Genomic DNA, 26,669 nt, shown 5'->3' with positions numbered 1-26,669 from the left:
TCCATTTAAAAAACTCGGTGCTTTTCTTCGACATTTTGCTGCGACGTTTCAAAGAGCCGGAAAGTAAATAAACGGCTGACAGAAATGAAGCAGGTCGAATCGTCTCGCGTTTCACACATGCGCAGTACTGGAATGTAAGCGTTTTCAGCCGTTTCAATGTGGATGAACAACTGGATGAAAACGGGGGGGGGAAAGTGATGAGGTAAAACAGGTCATATGTAGACATTGTGACCATGATTACACTCTGAGTGGCTGATGGACTCAGTGCTGTCCAGACAGTTGTGCAGTCAAAAGGGTACAAGGAAAATCCTTTGTTTCATCATCCACAAGCAGAACACAGAAACAGAGAGGGGTGACCAGACAGACATAGCAACAAGCTACTGACTACAGTCAGTCTGAGTGAAACCACGAGAAGAAGGCAATCTTGACATGTTTAAATATATTTAAATATATATATTTAAATTATTTGTGGGCCAAGAAATATTTGGTTGCTTAAACAACAACAACAAAAAAGAAAACAGCAAAAAACAAAAACAACAACCCCCCCCCAATACCCGCAAATGCTGAATCACATATCATATGATGAAGAAACTCTGTTACAAAACATTGTTTTACAAAAGTCACTCATATGCTGGGACCAACCCTCAAAGCTGAAAACCCCAAACAAAAGCTTTTGATGTCAAAGTGTGTGATTATGGTTTGCACAGGAATGTGTACTTCAGGTTTGCTGAATGGCAGAGGAACAGGACCCAGTTGCAGGACTTTGTGAACAGTTACAGTGAGTTTATTTACAATGAAAAAACTAAGTGCAAAACAGTTCCAGCAAGATGCGATTTCCCCAGTGGTGATAGTCCCAGCTCCTGGTGCAGCGATTCCCCCAAAACACAATCTCCACAGTTCCTTCCAAAATATTTGCAAAAGCCTTAGTGCTCTCTCCAAAACACTCCACGGGTTTCCTGGACACAAAGAGGACATAGGGTTAGTTTCCTTCACTCAGAGAAACACGACAAGTTCACTTCTTTGCATGAAACAGGGTTCCACTGGCTATTGTTACCCAACGATCCAGCTTTGCCTAAAGCTCAGCCACTCTACTGAAGTGAGCCTTGATGGGATCAAGATCAAGGCAGGTGTGTGATTATCAGCAGGTGTGTGGCTCAAGAGCAGGAACTTCTTCAAGGTCCCAATGCTGCACAAAGACAAGAACAGCACACACACACACACACACAAACAAATACACACACAGAAGGGAGAGAAAGAGCTCGAGGTGGAGGAAAAAACAAAAGAAGAAATGACAGGTCAGGCAAGCAAGGAAGGAACATAACTGACGTCATTTAGCATTATGTAACCAATTCAGCCTATACTGTACTTTGATTAGTATGAAGACACGTCTTATGATGGATAAATGTTATAAATCACCAATAGCCTATGATGATAAAAGAGCAACTATCAACAAAAATAACAGCATGTAATTATTTTAGTAACTGCATTCTTTGTTTTGTTCTTTGAAAAAGCCACACCTGCCCTCAGTTTTATGCACACAGACATAAAAGCACATGACAACAATATAACCAGTGACCTTGATCCAATTAAAATGTATTTTTTTATATAATGACAATAAAGATAAAGCTCTTCTTAGGTGTGTGGACACTGAGTTTCTGAATGCGATATCTCACGAATGAGATGACATGGGAGCTTTAAATTAATACTATCAGTACAGCTACTAAAAATCTTGGATGAGTTCAAATCTAAGTGACTTTGACCTCAAGGTCTAAGGTCAGGTTTTATAAAAATCTTGTGAATGCGATAACTCTTAAATTCATAGGTAGATCTACTAAAATCTTGGATGACTTTCAATCTCAGCAATCTGGTCAGAGTAAGCTTTCTGAAAATCTTGAGAAATAACTCGAGAACAATGTGATGTAAGATTTGAACTGATAACACAGGTGTCTCTAATAGAAGCTGAGGATAGCACTGGCCAGCATTTTTCGTTTTGTTGTTTGTCTGCTTGGCAGTCTCCACTTAGGTCCAAATTTTGCAATTCTTGACACTCTTGAGGATTTTTGCATAGCTGAGCATGTAAAAGGAGTCCAATGATAGTCTAAAAGATGACTGTATAGTGAATATGAAGGCTTCCTGTTCTATAGAAGTCTTAAAAATGGCCACCAGACTTGACCTCAACAGGTTTATGGTCCCAGTCACTCACTTTACTTAATTAAAAAAAGGAGTCTAAAAAAGAAAAAAATGAAGCGCTCTGTTGTTGTTGTGATTTGTTGCTATATAAATAAAACTGAATTTATTTATTTATTTTTACTCATCCGCCAACTTCCGCACACAATTTAACAGGGAGATCCACCCTTCACTCGTAACATCGGTTTCTACTCATCAGGATGGAGATGGTGAAATTGTACATCTTCATGCGTCAGAATTCATAAACTGTGGCTGCACCTATCTTTTATTTGCTGTCGATGAGTCTCAAAACCTGCATGCAAAACATGACATTTGTCCACAGCAGGTCATCCGTGCATGCACATTTAACCATTTTTTTGATATTTTTACGTGCTCAAAGCTCTTTGAACATAAAAAGGATCAGATTTGTGAAACCAAAAAATGTTAAATTTCTGTGCAAATGATAAATATTCAAGTTCAAAGATATACAAAAGATATTTATATGATATAAGATGTATATGTCCTCATGGTTTTTAACTTATTAGTGAACTGAAGCATGCATTTGTGAGTACTCAATGTTACACAAAAATCACAAACATTTGTAGATTAAAGGGCCAGAGTCCATTTAAACCATCTATGACGCAAGGGAGAATGGGCCCACTGGATGTGAGTGTATGGGTAATTCTTCAAAAATATAAAAAAAAAAACAAGCATTTCTAGGCATGTAAATGAAATTAAATAATTTCTGCTGTTCATACACAAAAAATTCAACTCACATATGGTTTGCAATGTGTGCCAGATTTGGACACATTGCATAACGCCTGAATATTTATTTATTGGAAGTGCAGACACTTTTCACTGTTTCACTTCAGAAGCATAGATCTTTGCACAGGTGATGTTTATATGTTGTTTAATGATTTTCTGGATTAAAATGTGAACTAAAGCATATTTTTAAAGGGGTTATATGCTAAAAAAATAAATAAATAAATTAGGCAAGGATGATACCTAATTGGTATTGGTATTTTGATACCAAGAGTGTTTACACGGAGTTTGTTCAGAGACAGGAAAATAATGTGGAAGATGATTTTTTAACATGTAAGGCAAATATTTTCTGACATTTTAGAGGCTCATTATACTATAAAAAGATAAGATCTTACATTGAAGAGATTTTTGTCTCTTTTGTGTTAACATGTGCTCCTTAAACAGATTCACTGAGAGTCAATTTCTGAATCTCTTTCCAGCAATGCCAAATCTTTTTTTGGCAGTGATCGTTTAGCCAAACAGTGCCGTAACCTAGTGACACCTTATCTTTAATTACCATAATTTAGTAGGAGTTACCCTGATGGCTGGATCACACTGATATAAAAATTGTTTAATGCTTGTACAGCTTCAGCAAATTAGAATCACTGCACTAAAGATCATGCTACTCAATTTTAGGACATTATTCTGTAGATGCACAAGTCACAGCCACACTTTTTGCTCCATCTTTACAGAATTCAGCCACAAATTTTAATTCAGGATTCTTTTACTGCCATGTCTCAAGTCAAGTCCACCACCTCCCTACAGGGTCAGACTTAAGAATTACCTTTGTAAGTAAAGCTAAACTTTCAAAATCAAAGACCAAAGGTCAGGATCAACACGGATCTTCAAAAATTACTTCCTGTTTTGTTCACCAATAGTGGATAAAAGGATGAATTTGAAACTCATTATCATTATTCTCTAAAAATTCAGATAAAAGATTTTATTTCAGAAACAGGACTTTAACATGACATTTAAAAGACCTGTTGTTGTTTAAAATGTTCTATAACACACTTTTTAATTTTATTCTGTTAAATTTTGTTTTGGTTTTTTGGTTAATTGTTTTTGAGAGAAAGCTAGAGCAATGTTATTAAATCTAATTGTAAGATTATAACAATTGGGCCAAAAGAGAAATAAATCTGTTGAGTGTCTGGATTTTCCTGAAATGAAAAGTGTCCTGTTGGTGGAGAAAGGCAATATGAAGACAGCCTGCAATCTCTAACCCTTATAAAGCTCTTGTGGAGATTCTAAATTTAGCCACACATGACTCAACATTCATCATGTCATCTAACTGTCAGATCACTTGTATTTTTTTCCACTTCCTTGCCATGTTGCTATGCCAACATGTGATGCAATCAAAATGAGAACATAAGTTTTTACATTACTGTGCAAAAAAAAGGCTTTAGTCACCTCTGAAATCTTAATATTTTAGTTCCAAGGAGCAAGGTTTCTTTGCAATTTTGAAAGGGGTCTTTAGCAATAGCTGTCCAGATGTTTTTAAGGTCTTTCTTTTTTTTTATTTCTTTACTCAGTTTTAGTCCAGTTCTTGTACGTCACCATTTTCAGAGGATTTTTTGTTTGTTTGTTACAACACTTAACACTTATCTATCTAAGAAAAAAAAAGAAAAGAAAAAAGGCCCCTAACTTAAAGAACCTTTTTGTCTCTATACATAATAGACAACTTAGCAAAGAACCAATTTTAAATTGTATGTTCAGGCACTCTACTAATAGCAGTGCGTTGCAACACAGCACAATTTGTTTCCATTCCTCTGGTTTACTCTATGAAAAAAAAATAACACAAAAATAACACAAAACACATGGTACACACACAAGGTGTGCAATGTGTTCCTTAAAGGACAAATATGAAAGTCTGAGGAAACAAAATAAAAAACAAGTAGAATGAAGTGGCTGGCCTAAAATCTATCTACATAACATAAACAGTATTTGAAAAACAACCATGCAATGCCATCTGGAAAATATCTGACTGGCATCAGCTTCATTTTTCAGTGTGCCAGTGATTCTTAACACACCGCAAAAACAGCAAAAACATACCTGGATAGAAAAACATACAATGCAACGCACTCAGTCATGGATTTTCCTCCTCAGAATCAAAACTCAACATAAATGAAGCAATGTGTGATCCGGCCAACATCTAAAGAGGAGCTTTAAAATGTCCTGTAAGAAGCCTGGAGAACTATTCCTGAAGACAACGTAAGCTACCAATGAGAGTTCAGGCTGTAGAAGAATAAAGATGGTGACACCAAATATTGACTTTCAAGCTTGTTAAAGCTGTACCTACTCTGTTTTTGCCTTACATACTGTATATGCACGTTTACATATTTTTCATTAAATCACTGCATCTATTTCTCATTTGACTCAAGACTTTTGCACAGTACTGTATTTTGTTACTTATGCCAGATCATGAGAGAAAATGCATTCACTGTTGAATGGGCTTAGCCTTTTCTGGATTATCTTTTTCATTTTGACCCCAAAGTGAATCATATCTTTTGTCAGAGTCATGTGGTTGTTTGGGTCATTTAGACTCACTTCTCACTTCTCCTATCATCTCCTATCACTCACTATGTGGCCTTTAACAGCTAAAGGTCACATACATTTAACTTCATTGCCAGTCCTGTATCATTAAGGCTGAAATTTCCTTCAGCTATCGTAAAAGCTCCTTAGGCAGATCTCACTGTTGACAGAACCATAAATCTTTCTTTTCTTGTATAATTCTTTTATAACTTGGTGGCCCTGCGACAGACTGGTGACCAGTTCAGGGCGTACAATAGGCTCCAGCCTCCTTGTGACCCTGAAATGGGTCACAAGGGGAGAAAATGGGAGAAAATGGATGGATTTTCTGTGGATAAAGTGTAAAGTATAACTCCTTTTGTTAACTTGTCACTTTGAATATTTGAGGATTTATGTTTACACTGCACTCATAATAATTCTCAGAAACAAAAAAGCCATCTTATTTGAAATTTATCATCACTATGTAAAGAAGTAAATAAGCTATTACATTGAAGTGTATTATTTTTTTTACTGCAGCTGACCTTTGGCAAATATCTATAATTACTTAACCATTAGCTTGTTGCAATTTGTTGCCTTAGGCATATTTTTATGCACCGTATCGCTTATAGATATGGACTAATTTTGATGAGGACAATAACTTTGGTTACAGACAGATACAACAGAACAAGCACGTAAAACATTTTAGAGAAAAAATGATAGTGTAAGCATTTTAATTTAATGAGCACCCCGGAGTTAAGGAAAAAGACAATCTTTCTGCTTTTTACATTTTAATTACACAATATTGGGGACTGTATTAGAGATTTTTATAATCTCTCCTGCTTGCATTGCAATATTCATTTATTTAGGGTCCAAGCTTTATAATACAGTAGCCTAATCTTCCCTTCTTATATTGTAATTACACAGTACTTTTGAAATGCAAGCTGTGATACACTTCACCTGCATTTACAGAAGAAGCGGTAGGTTCCAAAGGGAAGAGCTCTGGCAAGCCCTCTCAGTGAGAAAGGTTGAAGGTGTATATGTCACACCTTAAAACAAAACTGAATTGAAACAGTGTCATAACCAGAAATGAGGAAATTTGATTTGCTTTGCTTTGATTTGATATACCTTTATTAATCCCACCATGGGAAATTTCATGTTAAGGCTGCCGACCTATTGCACGCAATGGCGGCGCCATCTTTCCCTCCGACCATACATACATTACACAAAAACATCACATGGGGGGATCTGAAGGTAACTTAACACAAAGTTGCCTGTCCTTGTTTTTCACTTTGATTTTAGCAGTAGTGTATGTGTGTGTGTGTGTGTGTGTAGATAGATTAAATTAGATTAGATGAAACTTTATTAATCCCTCGGGTGGGTTCCTCCGGGAAATTCGGTTTCCAATAGCACAGCACCGACAGAATGTGAGCAGAAATATACCATATATACACATATATGAATACAGAGACATATATAAATGCAGACTATACAAAAGGGATAAATAGAATAAATAGGAATAAGAATACAAGGGAATTGCACAGTTCAAGTATTGTGAGTCTATTGCACCGTTGGATATTAACAAAAAGTATTGCACAGTGAAAAGGCACTACAGCTTAGTTGTTCCCCCCTCCTTTGTCCTCCTGTTTCCCCTCCCTCTCCCCTCCAGAGAGGAGTTAAACATTTTGATGGCGTGTGGGACAAAGGAGTTTTTTAGTATCTGTGTGTGTGTGTGTGTGTGTGTGTGTGTGTGTGTGTGCGTGTGTGTGTGTGTGTTTTCCTTAAGGTATATAATCAAAAAGCTAGTGAAGACAAGGTCCTTATTGTTTGGCATCCATTTTTATCCTCAGCGATGAAAAGTTGATGTTGCAGGTGTAGCTGGTCATTACTACTGATTGTTTCATTTCCTTTTCTCTTTTGACTTTGAAGCTTATGTCATCAGAGTTGTCTCTCCTACATGAAGCTACCTGTAAAGAAAATAATTTTTCCCAGATGGATCCATTGCCGTCTTAAAGCAACTATTCCGTTCATCCAGGCTTGAGGCTGAGGCTGACTTTGTCTCATCCCAGTCTTGAACCAGGAATATTTTCCATATAAGCCAAATGTACTGCACCCCTTCTATCTCTCTCTTTATAAAACTAAATTACCAAGGCATATCCCAGTCTGCGCCTTAACAAATTAAGCATTTACAATGAAAGTTAGAATCTTTTTCATCTAGTTAAAAATACACGAAGTAGTCTTTACATACAAAAATTACAGTAAAATTTGTGTCTGCTTTCTTTTCTAAAACTATATTTTTGTTTCTTCTTTCTTTTAAAACTGCCCGTTGATACCCATTTGTTTTGCTGTTTTTTTAACAAAGGGGTAGCAACAGCTTTATATAATAAAAGGTTAATTTAACTGTTGTCTGACACAAGGAAATGTCTGGCTCTAACCAGACGCACCATGAACCCAAACCTTCACAGTGGAGCTGGAGCCTATCCCAGCTGCCACAGGAAGAAGCTGGAACACACTGCGAGAGAACGTGCTCCACAGAAAGGCCAGATGGTGGATTCAAACCTGGCACCTTCTTGCTGTGAAGCAATAACTGTGCTTTCTTACTTCATGAGAATTTTGATAGTCATTACGCTTGTTTTTTTGATGATCCAGTGTGACAAATGATTCTAAAGACCTCAGAGTAATCATTACGCTGTTTGTGTCATCATGAAAAAGAGGCTTTTTAAAAAAACTCACTGCTCCAGTAACTTGAAAAAATTTGGGGAACAATTGTGGGCACTGATTGGTGTTTCATGGTATGTTGCTTCAAGCTATGTGTTGTTGCGTAGTTTCCAGTATGTCACTGTTGCTCCACCAGCATGAGTATGCTTACTGCATACTCATGAGTATGCTTACTGCATACTCATGCTGCCAGATTAAAGCTGTCTCTGCAGATGGGGAAACACCCTCGGTTTAATTTGTTCATATACTGTGAGCCAGAAATAACAAAATGAGCTAACAGAGTTGTCCATTCTTATAAGAATGGACAACTCTGTTAGCTCATTTTGTTATTTAGAATATATTCTAAATAACGGTTCATTCTCCCAGCCCTTCTACTTTTTGTTTTCTTTCTTTTTTCCTTCTTTTTATTACAGGAAAGACTAGAATGGTAAAGAACTGGAGTCCATCAAGTTAATGTTTAAAATATTGGTAATTGCAATTTATCATCTTACTGTTGTAAGGAAAGTAATCATGTTATAACAATGTAACATAACATTAATCAACGTTATATCAGACCATACAAACCTTGTATGAATTATGCATTTTCAGTGTAGCAGCCACGTTGGAGGTTACACAGTCATGATCACCTTGCTGGTTTTCAGAGCAGTTTGGTGAGAAAGGTCGGTGGGACAGCTTCCTCTAAAGCAACGTGAGCTGCTCAGATGGAATGAGACCAGGGGGTGAAACACGACTTATGGTTCCCATTTCAGACAGACGGGAGGGAAGCTGAGACAGGGTGGGGGCGGACAAGTTAATTAAAAACAGACGCGAAGGGAAGTGATGTTTGGCTTCGTCATGCTTCTACACTTCTTTCTCTCCTTCTCCTTTCTCTGACTCATTAAAACTCAAGCCAAACTAAAACTGATTTCCTCCAGTAAATCACCTCACAGCTCTAATTCCCACATTGGCTGGAGACCACCATATCTTCACAAACTCTAATGACTAATGCAGTGGGATCGCTAGACACATTTACCGAACGTGAGAAAATGCTTTAGTCTGCGACCACTGGTCCTGGATAGCATCTACTGAAATATCCTGGCAATACACCAGGTGCGTTTCTTTGACGTCAAATCTCTGACACAGTTTTATTCTCTCCGTGAGATAGCTTCAAACCAAACAGAAGTGGAGCGTTTAGTCTACATGCGGTCTTTTATTTTTTAAGTTGACCAGATTTTCATTGCTATTCATTAGTGCTCATCCTTCCCTCCTTATGTGCTCTGCACACTATGATGTGAAAATTAGGCCATATTCGAAACTACACAGAGCTGAAATCCACTATGGCACCTCTGAAATGGGGCACCTGTTAGCATCATCATTAGTGATCAGCTCCTGTGGCCAATCGTGGAGCTAGAATGTTACACAGCCAGGCCCAGTGTATCAAGAGGCAAGAGGCTGGGGCTATACTTACAGCGCTTTTCAACTAGTATCTACTCCGCTCAACTCGACTCCACTCGGTTTCAGTTTTTACCACTAATGTCCGTGGAAAAACGTAGCAATGCAGCCTAAGGTCCCGTGACATCATTTGTATGCGACTCGAATGCCACAACAAAGGAGGATGGCGAGTCGATGGTCTACCAGCTGCTTTGGTCTGTGGCTTTTTGTCAGACTCAGGGAACGTGCTGTTGTGTTTTGTGCAGCCATTTCCTTTGTTGACAGGTTTCAAAAGTGGCAGTTCAGATTTTTATCTCATGATTTATCGAGTGACGTCACTGAACAGCCAGTTGGTGGCAAGCAGTCCATTGACGTCACATTTGGATCACTTGGAACCCCAGCCATGTAGATACTAAAAACGTACCAGGTATAATCGCCTAATAGAAAACCCTAAAAATAGAGTTAAACTGTGCCAAGCTGACCTGAGTAGGTACTAGTGGAAAAGGGCTATTAGATAAAAATGAATGCTAGCTTACCAGTTCTCCCTGGTTGCTTAGCATGTGTCAGATGTTACTGTTCAATTCAATGGCCGCCTGCCCTTCTGCATGACTTACAAGAGGTTAGAATCCAAGATGTATAAAATAAAAGTATTATCTCTGGGCAGAGCTACACTGTAATTTGTCTTCTTCATTAATGCTGGAATCAAGAGCAGACTTGATGCTATAAGGACTAAGTGGTGAATAAAATGTGGACAGGCTTAGTTAGCATACTAACTTTAATTTTTTTTTAATCTATTTTGTTTAATAAATATACAAAGCAACACAGAAGCTGTTACTATTACTATATCTTCCCACTGAGTTCATTTTTGAATGTTTTCCGTTAAAAATCTTACAAATTGTTTCTTTTACAAAAGCAGCTCTTCTTCGAGAATTAATGATACTATTTAGGACTAAGTCACCTGAGTCCACTCATTATTATTGTAATCTCATTGGTTTGTAGTTAGCCAGACATGAGTCAGGATATTTCCAGAAGGTCTCATGATAAAATGATAAAATTACCCTGAACTAAAAATTATTTAAAAGACAACATCTGTGTGGTCCTAGAGTTTGCAACATAGGACACCATCTTTTTCCAAAGATTCAATGTCCCAAAATTTTGTTTGTGGAGATAATATTGCCAGAGAAAATAATATCAAGTATCTGTTGAACTTGAAACTACTGTACATGATTCCTCCCACATTATCCTGTGCATTTCTTATCACAGGCTTTCCACTCTAATCACCCACACAGGCAATGAATGGGTCACTTTTGATTTATTTTTTTCCTCCTGCCTCTCAGATAGTAACAGAGATTTGTCAGTTCCTTTTAGTGAACACCTTCTTTTAATCACTTTAAAGTGAAACTATGTAATGTGGTGTGGCCCCAAGTTCTCTGTTACAAATCTTTCTTATTATATTGCTGTATTTTAATATGATAAATTTGTTCATGTAGTTCACTGTGTACATGAGTGGTTGCGTAAAGAGAATCCCACTTATCTACACCCACCATCAGAATGCACACAGTGATAAAGGTGTACCTGACACAAATATTAATAATGCTATTTGTGTGTTGATTTGTCAGTAGCGTTTTCATATTTGTACAAGGAGAAACACCTACCTTTATGATGATTCTCTTCTACTAAACACAAAGAATCGCCTGTTTAATTCATCCCAAGTGTTGATCATCAATAGGATAGTTCCCCACTTCAGAACTGAGTGACAGGTCACAATCCTCATGTTCTTTAAAAAGAATAAACAGGTACTGTATCCTGCCCTGAATGTTATGTAAAACAAGTCATCTGTCAATTTGTCAGTTTGACTGAATTATATAACTTGAGAATGAAGTTCTCAAGTTATATAATTCTTGAAATGCTGGAATCAAGAGTAGACTGGATAATATAGGGACTAAGTGGTATAGAGGAATGTTTCTGCATTGTAAATAAACAGATATAATGCCATAAAGTTATCCATCCATCTGTCCTTCTACATTGGCAGGGCTGGAGCCTTCGGCAGCTATCTTAGAGTGGGTGAGGAGCAGGTCACGCTCTTACATACTGCTAGTCTATCTAAGCGCAATGTCTTAAAAAACAAAAACTTATGTAATACTATTTAAAAAGAATATTGATTTATTTGAACATTTTAAGCCCCATGAATAAACATTTTGTTATTTTCATGGGATATGAGGAGCAATAAAGCAATTCTAACTAACTTTACCACTAAAATTTACAATGTCATGCAAATAAAACTTCCCTTCCTTTGAGGATAAAGCCTGTAATGTCATTCATTCCTAAACATAGGCTGGATTTTTAAAAGTGTCAAACAACCCATGAATAGCTACTTTATCACAGCTACACACCTTTTGTTCAATTCGTTTTAACGAGTTTCACCTCTGAGTTTGTGTTTACGTCAGTGTTTACGGTGCTGTGCAAAGGTCTTGAGCCACCCTTCATTTCTTAATATTTGGAAAATAGGTGCAGAGATTAATTAAAATCCATTTTGAGTAGTTTTTACTGTATTTTCTCATCTACTTTCACTACATCTAATCCTTGCATCTTACTGATACACCTGTTCACTTTCCAGCTCCATATCTCTGCCTAGCCATCTGATACAAGCCCTGTTCTCCTTCCTCAGTTTCCAGCCTCACAAACAACTCACTATAAGCCTTTCTTTTCTTTTGTTACCTCTCTCTTTGCCATACACTTAGCCTTCCAGTACTTTGCCTCTCCCACTTTTTCTTTGCTAACCGCTTTTTTGAATACCTTCTTGTAATTTTTAAAGTGGTCTTAAGCAATAGGTCTCCAGGCTTTCTGAAGGTATTTCAGTGCTTTTCTTTGGACATTGGCTACTTTATTTTAAATTAATTTTTGGTCTAGTTCTGTTCATGACCATTTGTGTTTGTTGGTGGTCTGTAGGATCACTCTGGAATTCGTGAAAAGGAAGCGACTGACAAAGATAAAAAGATGGAATTTAAATAAGGAAGAATAAGGAAGAATGCTGCACAGGGTTCAGGGAGGAGGTGGGACAGGGACTGTGCGGTAGGGAAATGTTACTATAAATAACTGGAAAAGTACAGCTGTAGTGTTGTTGCATGAAGGTGTTTGGTGTAACCTCTGAACAGAGGAAAAAAGACAGGAAATACAGTAAAGACTGTCTCCTTGGAAGCAAAATATAAAGAAACAAGGGGTGTTTCCAGACTTGTACTGTACACTGCTAATCTAATTTCCAGTCCAGGAATGAATCTATGAAAAAATATATATACTACCTAGCCATATTTGGAAAAACTTTGTTTGATTTATAGTCCTAAATGTACTTTGCACCATAATCTGTCACTGTGTGAATGACTGATTTTTGTCCCCTATAGTCGCACCCTGGATTCATGCATTTCCAGCACAGATGTTTGAAGACTTTGGTTTGGTGCTTTGTGAATTATGTGGGAATGTTGGAAATGTTCTTGTGTTATGTAACTTTATATCCACGTTTCTTTGATTTACCAAGTCAGCATTTCTATAGTTTTCCATTGGTAACATGATTTAACACAAGACAAAAGTGTCCATTATAAAACAAATTTATTTCGTCATTTCTTTTTCACATTTTCCTAAAAATTCCAGCCATTACAAACAATTGCTAAGATGATTCATAAAAAATATATATGTTTTCTCAAATTTTCTCTCCAATAAAGCATTGAATAAAGTGCACTGTACAAAGTACATCCCAACTTCACTTTTCTCGATACAGCAAACAATGTGATACATTATTTAATCAAGTCCTTCTTGATTCATCCTGCAGTAATTTAACAGTTTTAATTTCATACTGCAGTATATTATAACATTTATTTTCAAGTAAGCTTGCAGTGCTGCAGAAAGTTGCATCCAGGATCCAGTGCAATGAAACCAACAATGCTGTAGAAACCTTACACACCTCTGGACTTGTGTTGGTCAAATTAAAGTTAAATTAAATTATCAGCATAGACATACACAAACATTCAAAGAAACACAATTCTGTTTATGTGTGTATATATATATATATATATATATATGTACAGATATCAGAAATAAATATTATGCAAACCCATCTCCTCCATTAACATCTGACAAAGAGAACCTGAGACAACAAAACATCTCAGTGTAATTTAAAAAAGAATACGTAACACCATCTCCATATAAATAAATTGTTTGTCTCTATATAGAAATTTTTCATATTTTATTATTTTCACTCTGATTTGCATGTTTTTCACTGATTCTTTTTCTTTGATTCTACTCTTTTTTCTCCAAAAGTTGATTCTGTTCATCTGGACGTAGCGTTCAGATAACGTTCACATCCAAGAGACTTCTTCAGTCTCCAATCTTATAAACAGTACTGTTCTTTTTTTTTGAGTTACCATTTTATTTCTTTAGCAGCGTTGTAGAACATCCCTGTCCTTCAATAATGTGACACAAAATAAATACACACATGAGGTTTGAATTTCAATAAATTACTTTTGCTCTTCAGACTTAAGCTGAGGATACACTGTGTGATTTTTGGCCCCATATTGAGACGAATTTTCAGTTTTGGGGATCGGCCCAAATTTCGCCTTAATCGTGTGTCGTGCATCATGTAGTAAATGACAGGCGATTAACACGACTAACACGACCAGCTCACGATCAGCAATCATATGGTCGCAAGAAAATCAAACCTGTTTGAAATCCTGTCACGCCTTGTGAGGGTATTGTGCTGTTGAAGCAGTGCCACGAGCAGATTTCGCGCAACCTCTCACACTCTGCACGCACAAACACAGAAACTGAAGTGAAAATGACAGAGTAGCGTAGCAGTGCAGCGTGTGATCTGGACACAAGCGATGGATACCCAACTTTGGCAAGCTCATCTGAGCCTTTTCGATGTGGCCTCACAAAGTTATCACGACCACAACAGCCGTGAAAATAGTTGGATGGACATTGCTGCTCAATTACAGCTGACTGGTCAATGTGTGTCATTAGCAATTTAGAAAAGTTGATGGTGGTGGTGTGTGTGTCTGTGTGAGTGAAAGACAGAGAGCGAGAGACAGATTTTGTGTTATAAGCTTCATGTTATCACTTCATGTTATGGACGCACAGTGTGAGCACTTAGGTCGCATCAGAGCATCGGGGCGTATAGTGTGAAACCCTGCATCGTGACCTACAAACTTCTAACCCCTGCGATTCAATCGTACAGTTTGAGCAGGAGCTGAATAACGCGACTGAAAAAAATCGCACAGTGTATGCCCAGCTTTATACGCTCACGTTGTAACTTCCAGAACGCTTTCTACATGCTCTGTGGAACCACACAAAATAGAGGAACATCATAAGAACCCAGTAGCATACATAGGCTACACAGCCATAAATAAGAAATCTAGTTTCCATTTTTTAGCCTCAGTTGACCAGTCCTCTTTGCTCTCTTTGTAGATGGTGTAACCGAGTCCACTTAATAAAATTGCAGCCCACACCGACAGGGGAAGGAGTGGAATATAGTTACCAACAATCTTACGCCTGCCTGATGTTCCCCAGCTGCTTTTGTTCATCGTGAGAATGGCAAAGTACTTAGCAGGCAGCAAACTGGTCATGTAGAGAGCTGAGTAAAGTGACATAAACACCATCACCATGTTTCTCCGCAGGATGCAGGCATAGGCTGCTTTCACCAGCCCGATAAGCTGGATGCAGCACAGAACCCAGAGGATGTCCCACAGAGTGCCTGTCCAAAACAGCTGGATTATGGTGGCCGTGACAAAGAAGGGGAAAATACCTGACACGATGGACTCATAGGTCATCCAGAGATGGTGCTTGTGCCACCACATTGCATTGTAGAGCCACTCCCGGAAGTAAGATTTTGTCCAGCGAGTCTGTTGGTTGAGCCAGCGAAGGAACTGAGCGGGTGTTTCTGTGTAGCATTTTGAGCGAGCAGTGTATCTGAAGGAAAAGGGTAAAAAAACAGACCTTTAGAACCTGCTTGTTTGATGTTGTAGAATCATTATTGTAGCTACTGAGCTTTGTTGAGCCCTATTATGTAATTTTTGTGCCTAATAATATCTAGAAAATACATACTTAGTGGCATATCCCATGCTCAGCATACGGTTGGTGAGATGTCTGTCGTCACCAAATGTACAATGAGTTCCCAGAAACTTCTGATTGTACCACGACTCCAGAAACTGCTGAAGGATATCATTTCTATACAGACCTGCATGAACAAGTACAAGAAATGACAAATTCAAAAGATGTTGGTTACAATGAGTTACATCAACGCTTTTAAGCCTTTAATATAATAATATTTTGCAAAACAAACAAACAAAAAAAATCCCCTTACCTAAAGGGCCACTAATGCAGGACACACAGTTGAAGAAGGACTGGCAGGACCTTTCGATATTGAAAGCCATCCAGTACCTGAGACTGCTCATGAAGCTGATGTAAGAGTCTTTAAGGTTGAGTATCATCACATCCCCTCCTACAGCCCCATACTTGGGGTTACTCTCCAATACCTTGCACAATTCCACTGTGGCCAAAGGGTCCAGCTTAGTATCTGAATCACACACCTGAAAAATGAGACATAACGTCATTGAAAATTGGAAACATTTCATTTTTATTTTCATAAAAGAATAAGAAAGGAAACACTTAAGTAAAAGTAGATACCTGTATGTAATCAACCGATGGCCCCAGGGCTTTAAATGCTGTGTACATCACCTCCCGCTTGCCTCCCCACTTCTGCATGATGCACACACATCTCTTGGTCTGGATCAGGCGCTCTACTTCTTTTCTCTGTGGATCCTCTCCTACCACATAATCAGCATCCCCTTCCATTGCTGAGCCAATTTCTTCATCATGTTGGACCTGGGTGGGATCCCAGGTATGATAGTTGTTATTCCATACATAGTAGCCCGGATCCTGGTCTGCAAACACCTCTTTGAACATGTCCATCATATACTGGTCATCATCTGAATTCCCATCTATCACCATGATGATGCGCAGCAGCTCAGGGGATACTTGAGGGCCCTGACTGAGTTTAAGCACTCTCTGAGATAAACAGGGTCCTCCTGGTAAGCCGATATAGTGAAGCCGATTGTTTTGGTATAGGAGCATGGTTTTGTTCGAGATTTCATTCGCTGGTGCTCAACAAAGGCAAACAAGCTCTGGACCAACACATGGAGTGAGAGTAGGAGTCCATAAATGCCAAAGGAAATGATTCCATACATGGACGACAGCAGCTGATAGCCCTGAACGTAGGCCCACACCATCACACCCAGGACGGCCAAAGCAAAGACAAAAGTGAGGATGGCGCGGATTATTGAACCCAGCTTCTTCAATAAAGGTTTTAGCTCCATTTATTTCACCTAAGGAGATACAGACAACACATATCAGTAAAACTTTAAATAGAGTCAGGACAGCTTGTCAATCAAAATGTCTACACATTGCAGTGAAAGATGTTTTCTGTTTAGCAGCACATGACAAAAATCTGTTAAAGACTGAAAGTTTTCTGAGCAGATCTCTTTGTCATACTATTAAATTTAGCCATTGGAATATACACAGACACTCAGACTGGGAGAAAAAGAATTAAGTGAAAATATATGTTTTTTGCAAAATGCTTGTGGGACTCATTATCAAACTACAGTCAGGGGAAAAAAATACACCACAGAATTTATCTATAATTCCACGGTATTAACCAGTGATCAAGTTATCATGGCTGACAATCCTAGGTGTTATCATAAGAACTGTGCCCTACTGAGCGAAAGCATACGAAAAATTAACTGATCATATTTTATTTTTTTAATTTTGGTGTATCTAATTCTATTTTATATATAAAAATTTCAATATAGGATAATACTATATACTATTATTAAACCCCTTAGGTCAAATGTTATTGTAATTTCCAACCAAAAACAAATAATAATAATAATAATAATAATACTACTACTACTACTACTACTAATGATAATAATAATAATAATAATACACAGTCATTAGCAGTTTAGAAAAGTTGATAATATAATAATAATAATAACAATAATAACAATAATAATAATAATAATAATAATAATAATAATAATGAATTTTAGCCATGTGTTAATAGGCTAAAACAATTTATAATAATAAGAGCATGAATAAAATAATGAAAGCACACATTTTTAACCCTACCTGATGTTAACACTGGCTGCATGTAGAATTATGTGATATCCACCAGGAGTTCTCCTTGTCTCAGAACTTGGTTTGAAATGCATGAGTTTTAAAGTGTACTCGTTTTAGGAGAGGAGGGGGGACCTCCTATATTTTCACGCTCACGCAACCTCGCTGAGTCAGTCGTGCGTCAGGAGCAAGGCGGTGGTCCATTTAACATGAGGGCATCACTGTGCAGATTTCATACAGCTGTTTTGTTTTCTTTCTTTACCATGGAGATGTGTAGAGAGTGACCTCCGACCAGTCTGCCGTTTGCTGTAAAGAAGGGAGTTCCCAAGCTTCCCATTATAGGGGCTTTTCACAGGAGCCGACGTTGTTAAAGGCTGGTCGCGGAGTCCCGAACATTATTTATCTGTTTGCTTATTGTTGTTGTTTTTTAAAATATGTATTTAACTCTTTTTTATTGTTAATGTGTCATACGTGTTATAAGTATGACAAATCTCTACCCGTTTTTTTGTTAATGACAATCAACTGATAAATGTAAACAGTCAAAGTCTATCAGTGAGACCGAACTTAATGCCAGTTACAGTGACAATTGATCTTACAATGATTTGTAGCGTGCAGATGTAAGCTTTCCATCCACTAACAGTGTAAGAACCATATCAGGCTGTTCGAAGCTGTAAGTACTGAAGCTGAAAACCCTTATTAAGTTTTTATGTTTTACAGAAGCTATTGTGACCGTGTGTGCAGGAGTTTCGCTCAATTTAGGTTTTGTTCACAGTTAGATGTTGCCCTCTTGTGGCTCTTTTCTGAAACTCCACAAGCCAAGTTAAAAAAAAAAAAAAAGGTCGAGGCTGTGATTTAAAAAAAAATGTATATGATACCGGTTACATTGCGCTATGTTTTCATATTAAAAGAACCCAAAATACTAAAAAACAAAACAAACAAAGGAAAGAAAACAGCATATGGGATCATAAAATACAGCTGCTGTTGGGCTTTAACAAGACTACAAATGATGAAGATTTGCAACATATTGACCTCCTCTGAAAATGAGGCTCCAAGGTGAGGATGTCTAATTTTGGTAAATGCTGCTGCCTCGACTCCTCCGCACATCTCTGACTGGAGGGCTAAAAATGTGATGACAGGGGTCAAGGATAGCGTTTGAAGGAGTGGGCAGACTGTGTGTGTGTGTGTGTGTGTGTGTGTGTGTGTGTGTGTGTGTGTTCGGTGCTGGTGTCACAACTGAAAACAAAGCTTGTCTGCTCTCTCTGAAGAAGAAAACTCTCCCAGATGATTTACTCCACAGCTGCCTACAACTCTTGATTTAAACATGATCACATCCCTGGAGAGTTTCTTTAAGGGAACTCTGTTGACCACTGATGATGGTCCACACCCTCTGAGCTGGCCATAGCCATCAATATGCTCAAATAGCAGCCACGGGGAAGTTGATGTCACGCAGGGAGCCCATGCGTGCTATGGGGTGGTGAACAGGCTTGACTTAGTGGTTATGTTTTGAATCTTTCCAACAATGTGCTGCAGATTTATTGGTTCAAACAGAAACTTCTTCAAACAATGCTCCCGATTTAAACTTCTCCTGAAGTCCAGCTGTGTGCCAATGTCTCATATGATACTGATTTCTGATATCAGTGTATACATTAAGCTGTGTTTTTATGGTTTTATCAGTTCAATTTATCGTCTCTATTAAATGTTTTGTTATTATATATTAAGATGCACACATTTAGTGTTCATGAAAGCTTTTCACATGTTACTTTTATTCCACTCAGCTCCTCAGTTTTTTCCTTTGCTTCCCATCCCTTTCATAACTGAGTTTATATGAAAAGATCATGGCTAAACTGGTTTCTTCTATCATATGCCTGACTAATCCTTACAGTTACTGATGGTTAAACTGCATTAGTTGTGGTCACGTCAAGAAAGTGTCCTCTAAAGCGCACTGCAGATGGATGAAGATGCCTTTACCAACCTGCCATAACCTCTAAGTAGCTCATAAACATGGTTTGTGGAATTCCAGATGGATTCAAAACACAGACAGCTGTGTTGCCAGAATAAACATCTTGGCCAGGATCATGTTTTCTAAAAAACATGTCAGCCTCCACATGCCGTACAGCATTTGGTTTTTTGTTTTAGTAGGGAGGCTATGAGGAGGATAAAAGTCCTCAGAAACTTTGTTAGGTCCCGGTCTTTATGTGGTGGTCAAGCAAGTGCCTGGTGACTCACTCAGCTGCTCTGCGCCACACCCAGGAAACCAAAATCCACTTAAATCATTTCAGGATTTTCTAATCGAGCATTCCCATGTGTGCACCTGGTGCTGTGCTGCTGTGACAGATGCTTACTTCTTTAGTTGATTGGTTAACATTAACGCTAAACCGATACATCATGAAACTGACTGTACCACATTTGCAGCAGCACTCTACTATAATCAGTGATTATGGAGAGTCGCCCTATGTGCAACATGCTTCACAGTTTCAACCCACAGAGAGGAGTGTGGCAGCATATTTTGCTCTTTGTGATTTTTTGTTGCCTGACTTTAAGTGCTCGGTTTGCTCCTTAACTACTAAGACATCCCTGAGCGTGAAACTTGTGTGCCGATTCATTGTAAAGCCATTTTGAGTCAGGGCTTGTAACTGCAAATGCTGTGATGGCATGGGAGGCTGCTACATGTGTCACACACTGTATAAAATTCCTGCGTGACATCTTGATTTACAGTCTTACATACTAAAGTTTGAATTACACACAAGTGGGCTTTTCAAAGCCAAATACTTTGTACACACTTATTTTAGCACATTGCCTGTCACTTTACTGCAAGGTAAGGTCTAAAAGAGAACTCGCGTGTGTGGGAAAATATTAAGCACAAGGCAGACACGTGTTCTCTTTTTAGAAACTTCAAATGACGCACAAACAGACATGTATGTACACACCACACATCATGTAGATGACTTTACTAAAGTTAACCAGCTGGCATGAATCTTTTCTGTTCATCCAGATGCCATTGTGTTCTTAATCCAGGAAACATAATTGCAAACTTTGTGTGCACCCCGGGCTTGTTCCTCTGTGCACAGCCGTGCCCCCACGACACAACTCCCTGGAGCTCTCCGTCACACATCAATGGGCCCCCAGAGTCACCCTGGAATTAAAATAAATGATTTTTCAGTGGTTCATCTTTTTTATCATGGTGCATAAACATTTCCTGTTTTGATGTTACCTGGCAGGAGTCCTTCCCTCCCTCCAGATATCCAGCACAGATCATGTTTTCAGTAATTTGGAAAGGATATGCATTAAAGCAGGTGTCATCACTCAGGAGAGGGACCTCCAGGCACTGCAGGGTATCTGGGTATCTTGCTGCAAAGACACAAACAGATCAATATCTTTAAAAATACCTGAGTTGACTGCCTGTTCAAGCAATCTAACACAGACAGGCCGTATAGCACAGTTTAACTTACAGCCCTCATCGCTGGGACGAAGATTCCCCCATCCTGAGACCTGGCACACCTTGAAGGAAGCACAGCAGGACGCACGTAGCTGTTCAGAGCGGCAGGTCGACTCAGTTTGATCAGCATGATGTCGCTGTCCTGTGTGCGGGAATCGTAGTCAGGGTGGCGAATAAACTCAGCAGACATGATGTGCTGTTCAGTCCCGTCAGGTTCCCAGATGTCGTGTTCCCCCAGACGAATTTCTAGATTTGAGCTGAAAGAACCAAGCCCACTTTGAGAGTTTGTTTCTACACTAAAAAAAGACATTTTAAAGTTTAAAGCTGCTTGCATTCAGGCTTGATGGTGATTGTGTGCCTTACTTTGGTTTGCAGTGTGCAGCAGAGAGCACCCACTCATCAGAGATAAGAACCCCCCACAGAAGTTGTACCCAGTGAAGAGTGACACTTGGTAGGGCACAGAGTTCTTGGGACACTCATATCCTCCAACAATCTTGTTATCTCCTTTCAGCACACCTGTAAATAAGTAAATAAGTCGCAAAATAAAATTAATTATTTTATCAGTGGATTGGCGTCCTATCCTTAATCACTGGTGGCACTTGAGTGCCCATCATCTGAATCTATAAATTAGATTTTATACCTGCCCCTCCAGAGAGAATCAGGAGAAGGAAAAGCTGCATGCCTTCTGTTTTTCTCGCTGGCAGATCAATGTACCCTAATTCTCCTGGTTTCAGGTATTTCAGTCCCTCTTATCTGTCTTTTCTCAAGGCCACCGGAGGCACGCCTCAGACACTAACATGTGTTACATTTCCCCAGTGATGCTGTGCTTGATGTAAACTATATAGGAGGAAAAACAGCAGTTCAATAACAAGTTACTACATAACTTGGATTAGGAAACAATTTGAGTGCCATGCTTACAGTCTGCATATTCTTGTTTAAAGCTCACTTTTGCCTCAATACATTTTCTTCACAGAACAGTCATGTGACATTATACTTTTATTGCAAGTTTATCATAAAATTCATTACTTTACATGACATGCACTGCCTTCAAGTGACCCACAGAGTGACGTCAATGGAAGTTATGACTGTGCATGTGGGTGAAACTCATGTGGTTACAGATGCTCTCGTACCATTTTTCAGCACAAAGACAGCAAAAATGCATTTAAAGAGAACTAAGGTGGCAATATTTAACCTATAAATGTTATCCTTTTTCATTTAAGGTAGAATTTCAGCTTCAGAAAATTGCTGCCTGGAGATGAGTCTCAGGCGTGATTGTGACTGAATGACAGCAGAAAAGGGAAGAAAGGGAAGGTTTACAAGATGGTAGTGATATTAGTAGTGGTATTGCATCAGAATCAGAATCAGAATACTTTATTGATCCCTAGGGGAAATTATTTTGGTTACAGTGCTCCAGTACAAACAGTAACAAAGACAGACAGTACACTAAGTAAGAAATCTCAGTCACTCACTGAACGTGCTCCTGTGACTGACCGGCATGTCATGGAGTGGGTGGGAGGTATTATCCAACATTGTCTTATCTTGGACAACATCCGCCTCTCCAACACCACCTTAAGGGAGTCCAGCTCCATCCCACAACATTACTGGCCTTACTGATCAGTTTATTGAGTCTGTTGGCATCTGCGACCCTCAGCCTGCTCCCCCAGCATGCAATAGCATAGAGGATCGCACTGGCCACAACAGACTCGTAGAAAATCCTTAGCACTGTCCGGCAGATGTTGAAGGACCTCACTCGCCTCAAAAAATAGAGACAACTCTGGCCCTTCCTGTAAAGTGCTGTGGTGTTTTTAGCCCAGTCCAGTTTATTGTCAATGTATAACCCGAGGTATTTATAGTCATCCGCAATGTCAACATTGACCCCTGGATTGAAACAGGGGTCCAGTGTTTCCTGGTCTTCCTGAAGTCCAAGATCAATTCCTTGGTCTTTGCCATGTTGAGCTGCAGATGATTCTTCTCACACCACGTGACAAAGGAGTCGACCACAGGCCGGTACTCTGTTTCATCATCCCTGCTGATGCACCCAACCACTGCAGAGTCATCAGAAAACTTCTGAAGATGGCAGGTCTCTGTGCAGTGACTGAAGTCTGTGGTGTAGAGGGTGAAATGGACGTTTCCACAGTGACAATCGCTTTGAAGTCTCTTTGAGCTGCTTTTCAACTTTTTTTTTTTTTGGCAGTTTTGTGGTCACACATAGACCCCAATAAAGATCAAAGGTGTGTCCTCATTAGAAAACAGATTTGTGTTTGGCTTGTGCGACTGGTTATTATGTGACAATGCATTTCAGGTCATGTTACAGAATACAGAAGGTAAAAGTAATCTAATAGGTAGTTTACCAAGTAACTTTCTCTGGGGAGTAATTAAGCAACAATTTCCATTACTTTTAAGAAAAGTATAAGGAATGTGTAATGCACAACTTTTATTGAATAATGACCCCAATGTTGGTAGTGAAGGAGGACATGCAGAAGGTTGGTGGACAGAGAAAGATTCTAGGGATCGGGTGTAATGTGGGCGGATGGCCCCTAAAGGGAGCAGAAAAAGGAAGAAGAAAAGAAGAAGAAGGACTGAAATGTCGCCTTTTGACCTCGAAAGTATTTCTTGCATTGGTTCTTTTTAGTAATATCTACTAACACGCCGAAAATTAAAGAAATAAATCCAGAAAATGACCTGTAAAGTAATCCTGTCTTGATATTGTACAGAGTAAAATTTCTGGCACAACTTCACCTACTTCCATCAAGAGACACAACTACAAGTGCTGCTGGAGTATTAAGCCCTTGATACACAGTCTGTCTGGTACCTTGGGAAATCAGTGAATCATTTTAATCTCTCCGGTTTAAAATATTAAAGAAAAATATCAAGCCAACACTGCTAAATTATTGCTGAGTCATAATTTCACAATAGAGATATACTGAAAAACACAAACCTCTGTTACTCATGTGTGAGCGTAGGTGTTTATCAGCACTAGACAAGAAAACACTGAAATGTTAGGGCCCATTTACCCAAACCCTGTGATTATACACTTAAGGTTAAAATATAACGCATTCCCATCCAGCACAGGCAAGTTCTTCACCCTGTTATTGCTATGAGACACTCACATAGTCTGCTTCACTCCTCCTCCAACCTGTATCTTCTGTTCTTCTTAACCCTAACCCTTCTTCCTTCCTTCCGTATTTGCTACTCTAATGCTTGCTTAGATTATATGGAAAGCATAAAAACTTCTGTATGATCTGTATGACTTATGCAGTGCCATGCTTGTTTTCTGTCAGACAGAGCTGAGGTTGAGTATTCATATTCACTAGGTCTGCTGAGGGGGACTGCGGTTTAAAGTAGGGACAAATGTAAGGAAGTGGTTTGGGTTACTGAGGTGCAGCTTTTTTCCCTGTGTGTGGTTTATTCGTGGAAAAAAAATAACATTTCCTACCCTTATGAGCAAAAACGGTTGGCAGTTTTGACTTGAAAAACTAAATTCCTGACCTCTCCGCACAAGTGAGACGCGGGTTTGATTTCCAGTCAGCGCCGCAATAAGATCAACAAACCTTTGAAGTTGCAAGACACAGCAGATTCCCACTGCTTGTGACTTTATGGCAGTGTAACGGAGGTGTAGAAGTTTCAACACTTATGTTCCCCCATGAAATGACTCGGGGATTTACACATTCCTTTTTAGAGTTTCGAAAAGTTGCAAGGTCACACTGTTTTGCACTCAAAAGCAAAATACTGGGTGTATTACAGTGACGCTGGAAGCTGCAGTATGTCATTAGTACTTCACACTTATGTTCCCCCATGAAATGACTCGGGGATTTACACATTACTACTGTGAATATTTCTGTCAACATTATTTGCATCATTAAAACATTTTTGGCTTTATTGCTTTTCCACTGATAATGTTGACCTACTTCTCATTTCATTATCAAAACATGAATGCAGAAAACAACTTCATTCCCTCTACTGAAAATTTATAGGATAATTTGTGCTACTGAGAAACACGGCAGTTATTAAAATATCTATAGCTTTGATGAGAAGTATCACAACAGTGTTGAATTTAAAAAGAAAAATTGCTTGGACACTGTTATCATAATGGACAGGTTTTTTGACGGGGCTCCCACACAAACGCAGAGCAGAGGCTGAAGCATCACCAAATATGCTTCCAAACCAACTTCCTTCCAAGCCAAAGACTAGAACATATGATGAAGCATATCTTGCCTTTGGCTTCACCTGCACAACAGCTGTCGTTCGGATCCCCGACAGAATTTGTTTCCCCTGCGTCGGGAGCACATGCTGCGCTCTCCAAATCACGGACAAACAGTATCCCACATTCTTGATTTTTAGTTCACAAACACTTCTTATAACGACTAACTGCTCCTTAAACTTTGGAGGTTTTCGCTCTTTATACAGTAAAGTTACAGGAGGATAAAAATAATTATCAGGCAAAATGTACTACGTTTGTTAAAATAATCCCGTTCTCCGATGAGAACAATAAATATATAATTTTCTGTTGTAACCCTCAAACTGAATGGTAATGTAACGACACCCATTTTTCACTTTTTCACCTCCACGATTAATTGTCTGTAATGGAGGCGGAGTAAACTGGATCTGCACTCCGTTCCCAATGCTCGCGACGCAGGGGGAACAAATTTTGTCGGTGACACCTACCTTGGCACAGCAGAGTGAAGCTGACCCCCCACCCACTTGAAACGTAAAGGCAGTTAGTGCTTTGTTTGTGCTGATTTGTGCAGGTAAAATTATCATTTGTGCTGCTACGGTTTCTGAGATATAACGATTTTAATTCTTACGGCCTACGCTATAACACCAATGTCTGTGGTAGTGAGTTTCAGCAGCTGTGGAGTTATGCACTTTTATAGAAGACTGTCCACTTTTTTAGGCTTGCTGTGTATTTATTTTTAAGAATGTTTTGTGTGTTTCCGTACATTTTAGTAAACCAATTTAGTCAGCGGAAAGGTCGATATTTCTGATGCTACCAGAAACGTACACAAGGTAGGCTAAAGTTTTTATTTTTTTCTGTGGAAAACTATGAGTTACATGTGAAATGATTCATGTATACCGAAATTATTTTTGTCTCAATGATTTTGTTTTTAATTATATATGTTGATTAGTATCAATGTAGCTGTCTCAGAAAATAAATATGTGTTTGCTTTCACATTAATTTCAAGTGCTATTTTGAGTATGCTTTTTGATAGGTTGCCACCTACATGTAGAAAATTGAATATTCCACAGCACCTAGGCGAGGGATCATCAACCTGTGGCTCTAAAGCCACATGTGGCTCTCTGGCCCCTCCACTGTGGCTCTTATAAGAGCAAGTAAGTTATGTTTTATTATAAAGACAACAAGAAGGTACGGTGGCCCTGAAGTGCAAACCACAAAAACAAATCACAAAACGCACAACAAATTGAAAAGCGCAACAACAAATTGAAAAGCGCAAAAACAAATTGAAAAGCGCAAAAA

At 38.7% G+C, this 26,669-nt stretch overlaps 2 pseudogenes; both read right to left on the bottom strand.

The window, feature by feature from the left end:
* Positions 1-14,877: 14,877 nt before the first annotated feature.
* Positions 14,878-17,846, bottom strand: LOC109204392 (hyaluronan synthase 1-like; annotated as a pseudogene).
* Positions 17,847-20,741: 2,895 nt separating this feature from the next.
* LOC100704117 (trypsin-3-like) lies at positions 20,742-21,873 on the bottom strand (annotated as a pseudogene).
* Between the last annotated feature and the right edge of the window lie 4,796 nt (positions 21,874-26,669).

The sequence above is a fragment of the Oreochromis niloticus genome, linkage group LG11, assembly GCF_001858045.2.
Source record: "Oreochromis niloticus isolate F11D_XX linkage group LG11, O_niloticus_UMD_NMBU, whole genome shotgun sequence".
Lineage (NCBI taxonomy): Eukaryota > Metazoa > Chordata > Actinopteri > Cichliformes > Cichlidae > Oreochromis > Oreochromis niloticus.
This window is presented reverse-complemented; position numbering and strand designations above follow the sequence as displayed.